This window comes from Phalacrocorax aristotelis, chromosome 4 (assembly GCF_949628215.1).
Source record: "Phalacrocorax aristotelis chromosome 4, bGulAri2.1, whole genome shotgun sequence".
NCBI classification, from domain to species: domain Eukaryota; kingdom Metazoa; phylum Chordata; class Aves; order Suliformes; family Phalacrocoracidae; genus Phalacrocorax; species Phalacrocorax aristotelis.
In genome coordinates, this window is record NC_134279.1 from 73,043,185 (window position 1) to 73,054,634 (window position 11,450).

The following is an 11,450-nucleotide window of genomic DNA, read 5'->3' on the forward strand; positions in this document are numbered from 1 at the left end:
GTCTGATAAACCACTGTAGAAGGTATCTGAGAAGGGGCTATGGAATGTTGAAAACAACAATAATATTTACATGAATTTCCAATCTTTGCATTACAGCCCTATTTCTAGGAAGATAAGGTGCAGATAAGCACCTAAAGATTGAATGCCTAATCCCATATTATCACTATCAAACTGACAATCACTATCATCACTGAAATCCTATTTCAAGGGGGGTACAAAGATAAGTATAGAGTAATCTCCTGAAAGGTATTTTTTCATCCTGTCATTGAATCTAGCATCAGCTTTCATCATCCAGACCTGCTCAGATTCTGCTCAAGGACTGACTTATTTATCAGGAACTTAGGGTCTTCATGCGAGTGCAGAACCTGTGGCTGGACCTCTGCACATCCCCTTAGCCAGAGATGCAGTACCGGGTCAAAGTCACAATCCCAGGTAGATCAAAGGTTTCAATGTGTTAACTGTGAAACAGCAGCCAAACCTTTGGCTTAAAATATGAACAGCTGTGGGTGGATATTCAAGGAAGCTCTTCCTGGATTTCAGGAGCTGTTGTAGAAAACAAAAAAGACAGTGCTTTAACCACTATTCTTTTTCAGTATGGTCACACATGCTGCAGTCTCAGTGATGTCTCTGTGCTTCCCAGCAGTAGCTACATGCATGTTGAATCATCTGTTAAATGCAGGCCTTGCTAATTGTTCACCTTTTTACCATGCCAGGCTATATTCTTGCTTCGACAGAGAGTTTAACTGGCAGAACTTTTTGCCAAACAATACTTTGGAATTCAATATTGTAAACAATGAATCCTATTTATCTTTCAAGGCAGGTTGGTGACACTCATAAAAAGGGTGAGGAAAGCAAATCTCTCTCTGCTTCAACAATTATGAAGTTGCTGTAGGCTTCTAATTTGTGCTTTCTGAGACGTCAGCAGGAGGTTTTCTGGCTCCTAGAGGCAGTATGTGTATTATGTACTTAATTCACTGCTAAAAAGCTTTTAGTTGCATGCGTTTGTTTCCCAGTTAATGAAAAGCAAAGTCCAGTGGTTGCGGGCATTCACTCATGCACTTCAATATGACAAAACTATGCAGTATCAGTTCAAAATAATGTTATTTGCCATCCATATTGCATAAGCCCCTGTATGAACAGAGTGCCATTGTATGAAACGTTGCAGACATAATGAATAACATTACACATCATTCCCAAATACATATACCCATTTTATTGCTTTGTATAAAGAGAAGATAACAAATAATAGGGTGTCTACAGCTCCAGGCTTTTCACAGTAACAGTAGCTGTATCCTCTTTAGCCAGTATTATTGAATACACATACATAATTTCAAGAGTTGCACTATAAAGGTTCAAAGTTTAAGAAATAAATATCCAAATGCCTCTACGTGCCCTCTGAAACAGTTGTTTCATGTGTCGTGTTTAACACATCTGATCAACAGAGGGCAGCAAATTCCTTGTAAAATGCAGGAGTGCAATAGGTTTGCTTCAAAAAGTATAGCAACAACTGTATTACTTATATCAAAAAAGCAAATAGGGAAACACATGATTTACAAAGTATCCACTGTTAACTCAGCAAGTTCTTAAGAGTGTTCTGGGACATCAGCAGTCCTTAGCTGATGAAGTTATAAAGGCTCCTTTTCAACAGCACTTCAACATGCTAAATTTCTGCTTAATGAAATTTCAGCTTGATAAAATGTCTGCTTTGCTTTAAACGTAGGTTCCTGAAACTGGGACAGAAAGGAAGTATGGGAGGAGTTTGGGGAGTTTACATTCAGTTTTGAGAAATATTAGTCTTTTTGCATGCCTTTTGGATTCAAATGAGAAGCCTACCTCTGCCCAGTACCCACACCTCGCAGCCCCAACACAAGCCCCATCTTCAGCTCAGCCGCAGCCAGTTGCTTACATGGCAATTCCTCTCTGCTTACTACTAGATCCAAAGTTGCCCGCCCCGAGCTCTTTTACACAAGAGTTCTAAAAACAACAGAATAAATAAACAAACCGTGGTTTCACATTGCGTTCCTGGGGTTGGATTCTCAGTATCTGATGATGTGCAAATTGAAGATTTCCCTGTGGTTGGGAAATCCCAAATACAGTTTCTTTGCTGTATATTAGGGAAGGAGTTGCTACTGTATTCTTTCACTCGGTAGAAATTACAACAGTTTGTTTTGGGTCTCCCTCCCCCACCTTCTATCCAACTGCCTGGCTACTTAAATGAGATCTAGAGAAAATGAGAAGCTTTGAATCCTTTAGTGCTCAGTCAGAATCTGCTAAAATTAGGCAACATGTTTAAACACCTAAAACACCCCAAACCCATTTTCTACGGGGTAGGAGACAGATCTGAGAGACTGTGGATAGTAGAAACGTAATTTTCTTCTAAACAAAGGCTAAGACTTCTACAGTATCAGAACTTTTTCCTTTACTGGGAAAAAAGTTTTAGTTTAAGAGACATTAAATACCTGCAGATGAAAGTTTCAGGAAGACAATCAACATCCTTGGGAAACTGTTTTTCTGGTTTTGCCCTACAGGAGACGGTAGAAATAAATGGTTTCAGAAAAACAAACTAACAAAACCCTTCAAATGAGGTCAATGCACCTTTTTACTGGATTGTATTTATTTGGGACATGACTGCATTAATAATTCAGTGTTTATCTACTGTCCATTTTCTCTCTGCATCTCGATAAAAGTTAAGTTTGGTCTCACCATAGCTCAGGAAAAGTGTTACCTGCTAGTGTAACAGGTTTGAATTTGCCCACCAGAACAGAAAAAAAAATAATGCATAAAATAGAAAGTCTTAAAAGACTCATTTAAATAACCAAAGGAACAGAAGTAAAAATATATGGAAGTACAAAAATAATGGTGGAGACTACACCGTAAATTTTAAAACAAGTATAATATATATACAAGGACAAATCTCTGTTCAGTTATTTATAAACAATCCTTCCTCTCACCAGACCGTTAGGTATCTATAAGATAGGCTGTGAAAGAGCAGATTTTGGATTTATTTAGGCACCTTAACATAATTGAAAGCCAGTCCTTGAAGGTATGTGCTTAGTCATTCCTGTAGCTTAAGTATTATCTTTTCATTAAATTTTTTATGACAATGACAAGAATTAAAGACTAGAACACTGAAAATAATAGCTCCTTATGTATTTAAGCAGCAGCTTAAGAGGAATAAAAAAGGCAGCAAATCTAAGTACTTCTATCTGCTGCAGGTTTTTCTGGATTTTTCTTTTCTTCCTTCATTAAAGCATTTTAATGACTTGTGTTTATCTGTTCAGTTATACGCTCCTGGCAGGCATCTTAAGAAGACCCACATCACTTACCTAGAAGGATTGCTTAGTTTCTTCTCATTCTCCTGCACAAAACTCAAATCAGGCACATGGCTTGATTTTGTTCCTACTGATACCACTAACGTACCATAGACTATTGCTCCAATGCACCAGTTGTTTAACAGCAGCTTTAGCAATCCCTTGCAAAAGCTAGTGATGTTGAAAATTCTCTGAAGATACTCTGACAGAATATCCCCAAGGAAATATACAGGCATAGAAAGTGGTCTCATTCTTTATTCTAAAAGTAAATTTTTATGACAGATTCCAAATTCACCCCTCTCTAAGAATTTTGCTGTGTTTGAACCAAGAGACAAGAAAATACAGCAAAGATTTCTTAGCAGACTCTATCCCTGTTCATCTCCCCAGGCACCTCTGTCCCTACCCGTTCCTATCTTTGTGCTGTTAAAGGAGAGGGCTACATCCCTCAGCATGCCCAGAGAACCTTCTTGACCTTTCTCCTGCCTAATTAACATGCAAGAAAACAAGACAAGCTTTAGACAAATTGGCCAGCAACTCATAAAGCTAATCCTACCAAAATGACACAGGAACAACAAGAAACATAACTGGAAACCAAGTCTTTAAACAGTCACTAGGAACAGAAAGGAAATTAAATAAAACTTTAACAGGCAAAAAACCCAAGAGCCAAATAAGGCACGGAGAAAGAAGGAAGCCAGTATTTGGGAAGTACATTAATTTAATGCGTTTGGGTGAGCATAGACAGCAACAGGCTCTCAGCTTTACTGCTGAGCTCTCTGAAGAACAGGATGATAGCAATGACACAGCTCCTAAATCCAGCAAAGGTAATAAGCTGCTAGAGATGTTCCTTTACCTCAAGCAGAGCCAAAATCAGAGATCTGTTGAAAGACAATGCATTTAGCTAATGCTGCATGCTATAAACACACAAAGAAATCTCTCTAGCTGTAGCACTGCTGAAGAAGAAGTATTTATAAACTAATCACGAGACATTTCCTGGTAAAACGTCCTTCCCAGCTGAAGAGTTGGAAGATTAAGTTCCAGCAGGTGATGGAAAAGTTCTAGTTAAGCCAGCTGAAACAACCAGGTACAGCAGGGCCTTACAAAACTTGGTTTCTTAAAATCAAGGGAGGTAAGCATAAAGTGTTCTCTCTTGAGTAGAAAAGCAGAAGTGAATAGTTGTCTGAGTAAGCTTGTGTTTTACTTTGGCTTTATTAAGGTAAGGATACTGTATAAAACAATTATTTTATTAGGGAACTTGATCTGAGGTTTCTGATTTATGTGGATTAAAGTCATATAAAGAAGCTGGAAGTCTTTCTAATGAGGTTTTGGACCCCTAACTTACAACAGACAAAACTTTTATCAGGATATTTGTAAAAAAGTTTAATGTAATTTTCCTCTTTCATTATTTCAGGAGTGAACTTGGAGCCTTGTCTTGTGGGTTTCTGTAGCTGAGAAAACTCAGCCTCAGAAGTGTTTTATCCATTTTAAGTGTTTTGCCCTTCAAATGGATAGCATGGTATGTGGAATTGTTGAATGTGTTGGTATATGGTGTGGAAGACAAACTAGTAAACCACTGAGGTACCTGTGTTTGGTTTTTTGCATTTAACTCTAATGTCTGGTAGCTTTCAGTTATTGGGGAGCAGGTAGAAGACAGCGAGACTGAAATAAGTAAAATAAAATAATGATCCTGAGATATTATTAGAGGAGCTTTGAGTATGCCTTAAGAAATAGCTTTTTTTTTTTCTTGAATATTAATGTTTGCATTTTACCATACGTCAACTATTTCATGTTTTTAATCACTTCTTTCAACTACTTAAATTATCAATCTCTAGGGAACCAAAGTTTTAGAAGAGAAACTTAAAAATTATATCAAATGTATTCAGCATAAAAACTGCTAACCTGATTAGCTCTTTTGACTGTAATGACTCACATCTCACTTGATAGAGAGCATAGTGCTTTGGGTCCTGGCTGCTGAGGCAGATCCCATGTAATTGCTGATGTCTCTGCCCCACCTAAGGAACTCTGTGTTTAAATGTGCACCTGGGTTGGCAATCAAGGGAGAGTGAATCTCTGCCATTCTTTTCTCCTCTATTGTGTACGAGTAAAGGCTTACTTGGATTATGGTAGCGCTAGGGAGAGAGGACAGGAGCACAGCCTATTTAATTGGAAAACGTGATGAAATAGACTCTATCAGTGAAGGAGTGAAGAGTCGCATTTAAAGTAGCTGTAGGAGGAGAGGGGAATTCTGGTGTGAATATGAGAGGATCATACACCTACTGGTTCTTATGTTGAAGTGGAAAATCTGCGGATTTGCTAGTGAATGTCTGATATCTGTGTGACTGCGATCTACGCTTTGTTGGTGATATGGTTATACATACAGCTATACAATGCCATTAAAACATGATACTAAAGTAGCACTGCCCCTAGTTCTGGAAGTCTCTGATGGTCTTTGATCATAGCTGGACCCAGAGCCATAGTTAGAAGCAGTAGGAACATCTTTTCAGAAACAGGTATCACCAGTGTTGCATCTTGGTCTAGTTAAAATATATTATCTTCTACAATGCAGCATCTGGAAAGGGAGAGGGGGGAAAGCACTGGGGTAGTAAGGCTCTTGGGACTGGCTGTTCATCCCTCTGAGCCAGGTCTTGGATCCAGGTCCTCTACATCCCAGTTTGGGTGGTTGTGTAGCTGGGCTGTGCACAGCCTGCTCTCCCGAGGAAGAAGCAGGTTTCAAAGAGGAGCTGTCTTCTGGTCAGCTGAAGCTGCAGCATCTTTCTGGAGCCCAGCTTGCTTTATCTAGCAAAGCTGAGCTAGAAAAAATTTGGGCTATTCCTGGAAATCTTACTTGTAGGGTTGTAAATAGCTTCCTGGTACTTTCAGCAACTGGGCACCTTATGTAGCTGCCTAAGGAATATGAGAAGAGACTGAGTTTTCACAAACAGCTGAGTAAAATAGGGGCATAAGTCTATCCCCACTGACTGATACATCTCACTAAAGCAGGTGTACTTGGTACTGTGCAATACATGGTAAGGCCAAATCCTTCATTTACGTAGCCAGGTATACCACTTCAGTGGCTTCTAAGTAGCATTTTTTGAAAGAAATATTTTATCAGACAAAGTAAGGACAGCAAAAACTTACAGCCTGGATATCTGATAATTCAGCACTCATAGGAGAAGATGTCTAAGCACTCTACCATTTACAATGCAATTTCATGATCTTTGACTTCCTTTTAAATCTGTTGGCATTTAAAAACTCACCCCCCCACCCTTTCTTTCATTTGCCCCCAACACCTCTGTAATCATATATACAGCTGGGTGGTACCATGGCAGGTTGGTGGTTTATGGTGCAGGTGCTTTGTACGCGTATTTTGAAGCACCCTTCTTACTTCGTTTTAAATCTGTGTACAGACTTGTATGAATTCGAGTAATTTAGCCCATTATATCTGCAGGTTGTTGCTCTTCATTACCGAAGTTTTCAAAGATGAAGAACAAGAAGTTAAGATCAGAGTAACAGAATACGTTTCCACTCTTCTTTCTCTCTGGCAAATGTAGAACAATTGATTAGTTACACTCTACTGTAGTTTATTCGAGACCTTATGTTCAGTGCCAAAGTACTTTGTCTTAATTTAGACCTTGAGTGTATAAGCACTTGAGCACGTATCTAGAATTACTCACATGAGTAAAGCTATTGACTTCGAAGTTATTGACTACCATGTAAGTAAAGTTAAGCTTTCATAAGGTGAAAGGTCTGGAGCCATTATTTCTTGCCTATGTAAGGAAAGGAGGCGAAGAAAGCTGTGGCTTTTGTACTTTTAGCAGATTTTTCTCACAAATAAAGATCTACAATGAAAATAGTTTTCAGTATTGTTACTCTGCAGACGTCAGGAATAGAAGAGTGAAGATACCACCTCCCAGAGATCTGGCTCAAAGTGTTCAAGTTACTGTGTACAGTATGACAGAGTCTTTTTAGTCTAACTTCTTCTGAAGGTTCTTCTTTGCAGATCTGGTGTAGTGAAGATGGATCCAAACGCAGTCAAAGCAAGCAGAAAGGACTTTCCCTTCTCTGCTTTTTTCCCCAATGACTGTCTTCTGGGAGTACACTGTGGTACTTCTCAGAACCTCTGCAGAAGCAACAAATACCCGGATTTGTTCTGTGTAGCCTAAGGAACATAGGGTCATGCCTGACAAAATTAACTTGGTGCTGCTGAAAGCAACTCCAGTATGGGACTTCAGAGCTGTCTAGAACATGTGTCACAAGCCCTGGGTAAAAAACCCTCAATACCTTCTATAAAAAGCCTGCCTTTTAACGAGTAAATCCCAGCATTATGTGCTGAAAGCTATCTGAAGTATTCAGCTCTGTGTGACTAATAGATTCCATTGCTACCAAGAGCCACAGCCAACATGAGAGGCTTCACTGTGAGATCATCTTCATGAGAAGCAAACTTAAAAAAAAAAAAAAAAAGAAAAAAAAAAACCACAACCAAACAAAAAAACCCTCCACAAAGCAAACAAAAAAATCCCCTAAAATTACCAGCTGCCCCCAGCCTCCAAAACAAAGAGCCCCCCCATAGCTCCCACTCCTTTTTGGGTGAAACTCTTGTGTGAGCTGACACAGGCAGGACACAGGAACAACCACAAAACCAGGGGTGAAATGCAAAGAGGAAATTTATTTTTGTTACCTCGTGAATCTCAGGATCCCCGAAGCAGCACCTGGGCAGAGGCACACAAGTGGGGACGCAAGCACCACGGAGCTCGGTCCTTGCTAGAGGATCGCTGAACCTGCTGGTTTTGCCTGTATATTGGGGAATCACGCAGGCGTGTTTTACCGCTGTGTGTTGATCTTTCCCACAGCGGGGCAGGAATCTCAAGCATGTTTGATAGGGTGCCTCTGAGTCTATCACAGGCCTATGTTATCTAAACACAGATGTTCTACTTGTCAAGCACACAAGACTAAACAACAATTAGTATGATATATGTGTTTTTCTACACCCCAGCTGCAAGTCACTGGAGTGTATTTACAGTCCTCCTCACCAATCTTCCTTTATTTTCCCACAACACATTCTACCCCTTTGCTCAGGAGACCGCTTCTGCTGGGGCTGGCAAAGCTGGAAGTGTCCCTTTGGGCTTGCAGGGTGCAGCACAGTGTAATTTGCAGAGGCACACAATAAACACGTATAGATAAAGGAATAAACATAGCTCTACAATAATGCTTTGAATCAGGTGTCCCGTTCATCGTGCCAGGGAATTAAACCACTCATCCAGCCAGGCACCACCAGTAAATTGTTTAATTTCATAGAATGTCCTGAGTTGGAAGGGACCTGCAAGGATCACCAAGTGCACCTCCTGTTCCTGGAGATGTTGAATGTCCTCCTCTACTCTGCCTGATTCATTGGTTACGTTGAAGCGACATATGCCTTCAAAATTGATGCAGAGTTTATTGTGTTGAAGGAGGAAACAGTCCACTGCCAGTCAATTTTGTAGTGTTCATTGGTGTACAGCTGTTGCCTACCCAGAAAAAAATAGCAATGAGAAACATTAATATCAAAATCACTTCGTGTGGTATAATTCTGCAATACAGCTACTGGGGCTGGCATGCTGTCAGAAGGTCTTCCGCTATTAATCTTCCCTTAATACAAAAGCAGAGGAGTTAGTTACAGTGGTGGCTAACCAAATCCAAATGTTTACATGTTGATCTTGTGGAAATGTATCCAAGGTATGTGCTTGTAGTACAGGACTACAAAGCACAACAAGCCAACCTGTGAAGGGGAGGAGAACAGGAGTGTCATCTCCTTCCAGTCATTGCTCCAGCTCCTTCAGCTAATATTACTCCAGGTTTGATAACCTGGTGTAAGGTAACTGACCACACAGATTGGAGAGCTATGGCTTGGGCTTTTTCAGATTGAACTTCAGTTCAACATTGGGTTTGCAACACCAATAACACTGCTCCAAAGCCATCTCCTCTGGATAAGGCACAGGTAGTCATAAAGGATACCTGAAACACAAGAACTTGAGAATCTGGCATCAACAAAGGATGTAAACAAAGAGGAGAAGGTGTGGTATGGAACCATACACCATTCTCAGGAGTCGTCATATGAATCTTCATGTCTAGAGTAACAGGTCCCGTCCCCCTCCCACCCAGGCCTCGCCCCTGCCGGAGCTGAGCTGCCTGGGGGCTGGTGGCATCCTGCCATGCCCTAGCAGCCACGGCTGGGACAGGCCCTCCACTGGGAGCGGGCTTCTTTGGGCAGGAAGCAGAGGGAGGGCGCAGGGTCCGGCCGCTCGGCTGCAGGAGAGGGTGAGCGTGGAGTTGGTGGTGGGGCCAGGGGTGGTCAGCTTTTTTGTGTAGGTGCAAACTTTTGCCATCGGCAAAACATTTCCGGTGGTGTAATCCCATTTATTTCTGATCTTGTGGGACAGTGGCCTCTACAAGATCATTGCACATTTGTTTACGCATTGCCTGTGCTGTAACTCCTTTCAGTTTTACTAGCTTTCTTTTATTCACTACCTGAACAGATGTTCCCAAAATTGCAGCCCCCATTTCCTTCAAGGCATTTGCCAGGGCGCCTGCATTACCTGTAGCATTTGTCACTGCTGGTATAATCAAGGGTTTTAGTGAGGCAGGCGCTCCACTCAAAAACTGCATTTTGGTACTTCTCGTTACTCCTACCCTGTCCAGATTGGATCCCGTAACCAACGCATGGCCATTGCTGTTACTGCAATATTCCCAGGCACTGCACAGTGAAACGATCATCGTACAGCTGTACAGCAAGCAGCGAAAGCAAAAAGAAGCCACTAACAAGCACTACACTCTAATATACAGTGAGGCAAGCCAGCCCCACGGCAAGCACAGGAGCTTGCCCATTAATAGCTAAACAGTGATAACAGCGATAAATTCAGTCTAGCACATTCCAATCAAACCTGTCATTATTTCAACCCTTTGAGCCCCACTTTGGGTGCCAAAAAGGACTGTTGTGGTTTAACCCCAGCTGGCAACTAACCACCACACAGCTGCTTGTTCACTTCCCCCATTTATTAGCAATGCACGCTATCAATCATCTTACAGTACCTTGCTGCCCATGGCACCACTCTGCTTGAGTAGTAATTTCTTCTTGTGCAGTTGCCTTTGCATCTTGTAAAGTCCCGTCTTCCTTTTCCAATTCTCTCATTTTACTCCATCATGCAACAACCTCATGGTCAAGAGCTCTAAGTCTGGTAAATAACAACCACCCCAATCTCCCTGCTAACTTGCCTGAAGAATCCAGTGTCACTTCCCATGGCAATCCACACATAGCCATTTCAGTTTTGTGGGGGCAACCACCACCCCATCACCTATTTCAGACCTTGCTTCCAGCAGAGCCAATGTAGCCAGGAAGTGGCCACAGGGGTGGGTCCAGTGTTCAGTACTGGGCCATCCCAGAATACAGGGAGTCACTGTTATGGCCTCCCCAGTCCATGGCATTTTGCCAGACATGGCATTTGACTGTGTCAAATGTGTGAGCTGACACAGGCAGGACACAGGAACAACCACAAAACCAGGGGTGAAATGCAAAGAGGAAATTTATTTTTGTTACCTCGTGAATCTCAGGATCCCCGAAGCAGCACCTGGGCAGAGGCACACAAGTGGGGACGCAAGCACCACGGAGCTCGGTCCTTGCTAGAGGATCGCTGAACCTGCTGGTTTTGCCTGTATATTGGGGAATCACGCAGGCGTGTTTTACCGCTGTGTGTTGATCTTTCCCACAGCGGGGCAGGAATCTCAAGCATGTTTGATAGGGTGCCTCTGAGTCTATCACAGGCCTATGTTATCTAAACACAGATGTTCTACTTGTCAAGCACACAAGACTAAACAACAATTAGTATGATATATGTGTTTTTCTACACCCCAGCTGCAAGTCACTGGAGTGTATTTACAGTCCTCCTCACCAATCTTCCTTTATTTTCCCACAACTCTCTTCATTCAATGAAAGAACCCTATTTTTTCCCTCCTCCTCATCAAAAATGTCAAGAAATCGTTTGAGGCAAAAATCTAGAGGAAGGGAGAGACTCCCAAGCTCAGAGCAAAATGTCTTTAGTTGTGCCTCATGGGGGGAACATTACTTCAGTTTTACAGTTTTTTCCCAGGTCTCAGGAGTTCAAGAGGGTG

At 41.6% G+C, this 11,450-nt stretch overlaps 1 protein-coding gene across 6 annotated transcripts in view; it reads right to left on the reverse strand.

The window, feature by feature from the left end:
- The window catches only part of LOC142056695 (homeobox protein HMX1-like), an 83,825-nt gene extending 72,578 nt beyond the window's left edge, over positions 1–11,247 (reverse strand). For 3 of the 6 annotated variants that reach the window (XR_012660416.1, XR_012660415.1, XR_012660413.1), the window contains exons 1-2: positions 10,879–11,247; positions 7,987–8,812 (exon numbers count right to left, since the gene is read on the reverse strand). The gene's annotated coding sequence lies outside the window, so the exon portion shown is untranslated. The other 3 variants (XR_012660414.1, XR_012660412.1, XR_012660417.1) reach the window with 3 other exon arrangements.
- Positions 11,248–11,450: the final 203 nt, after the last annotated feature.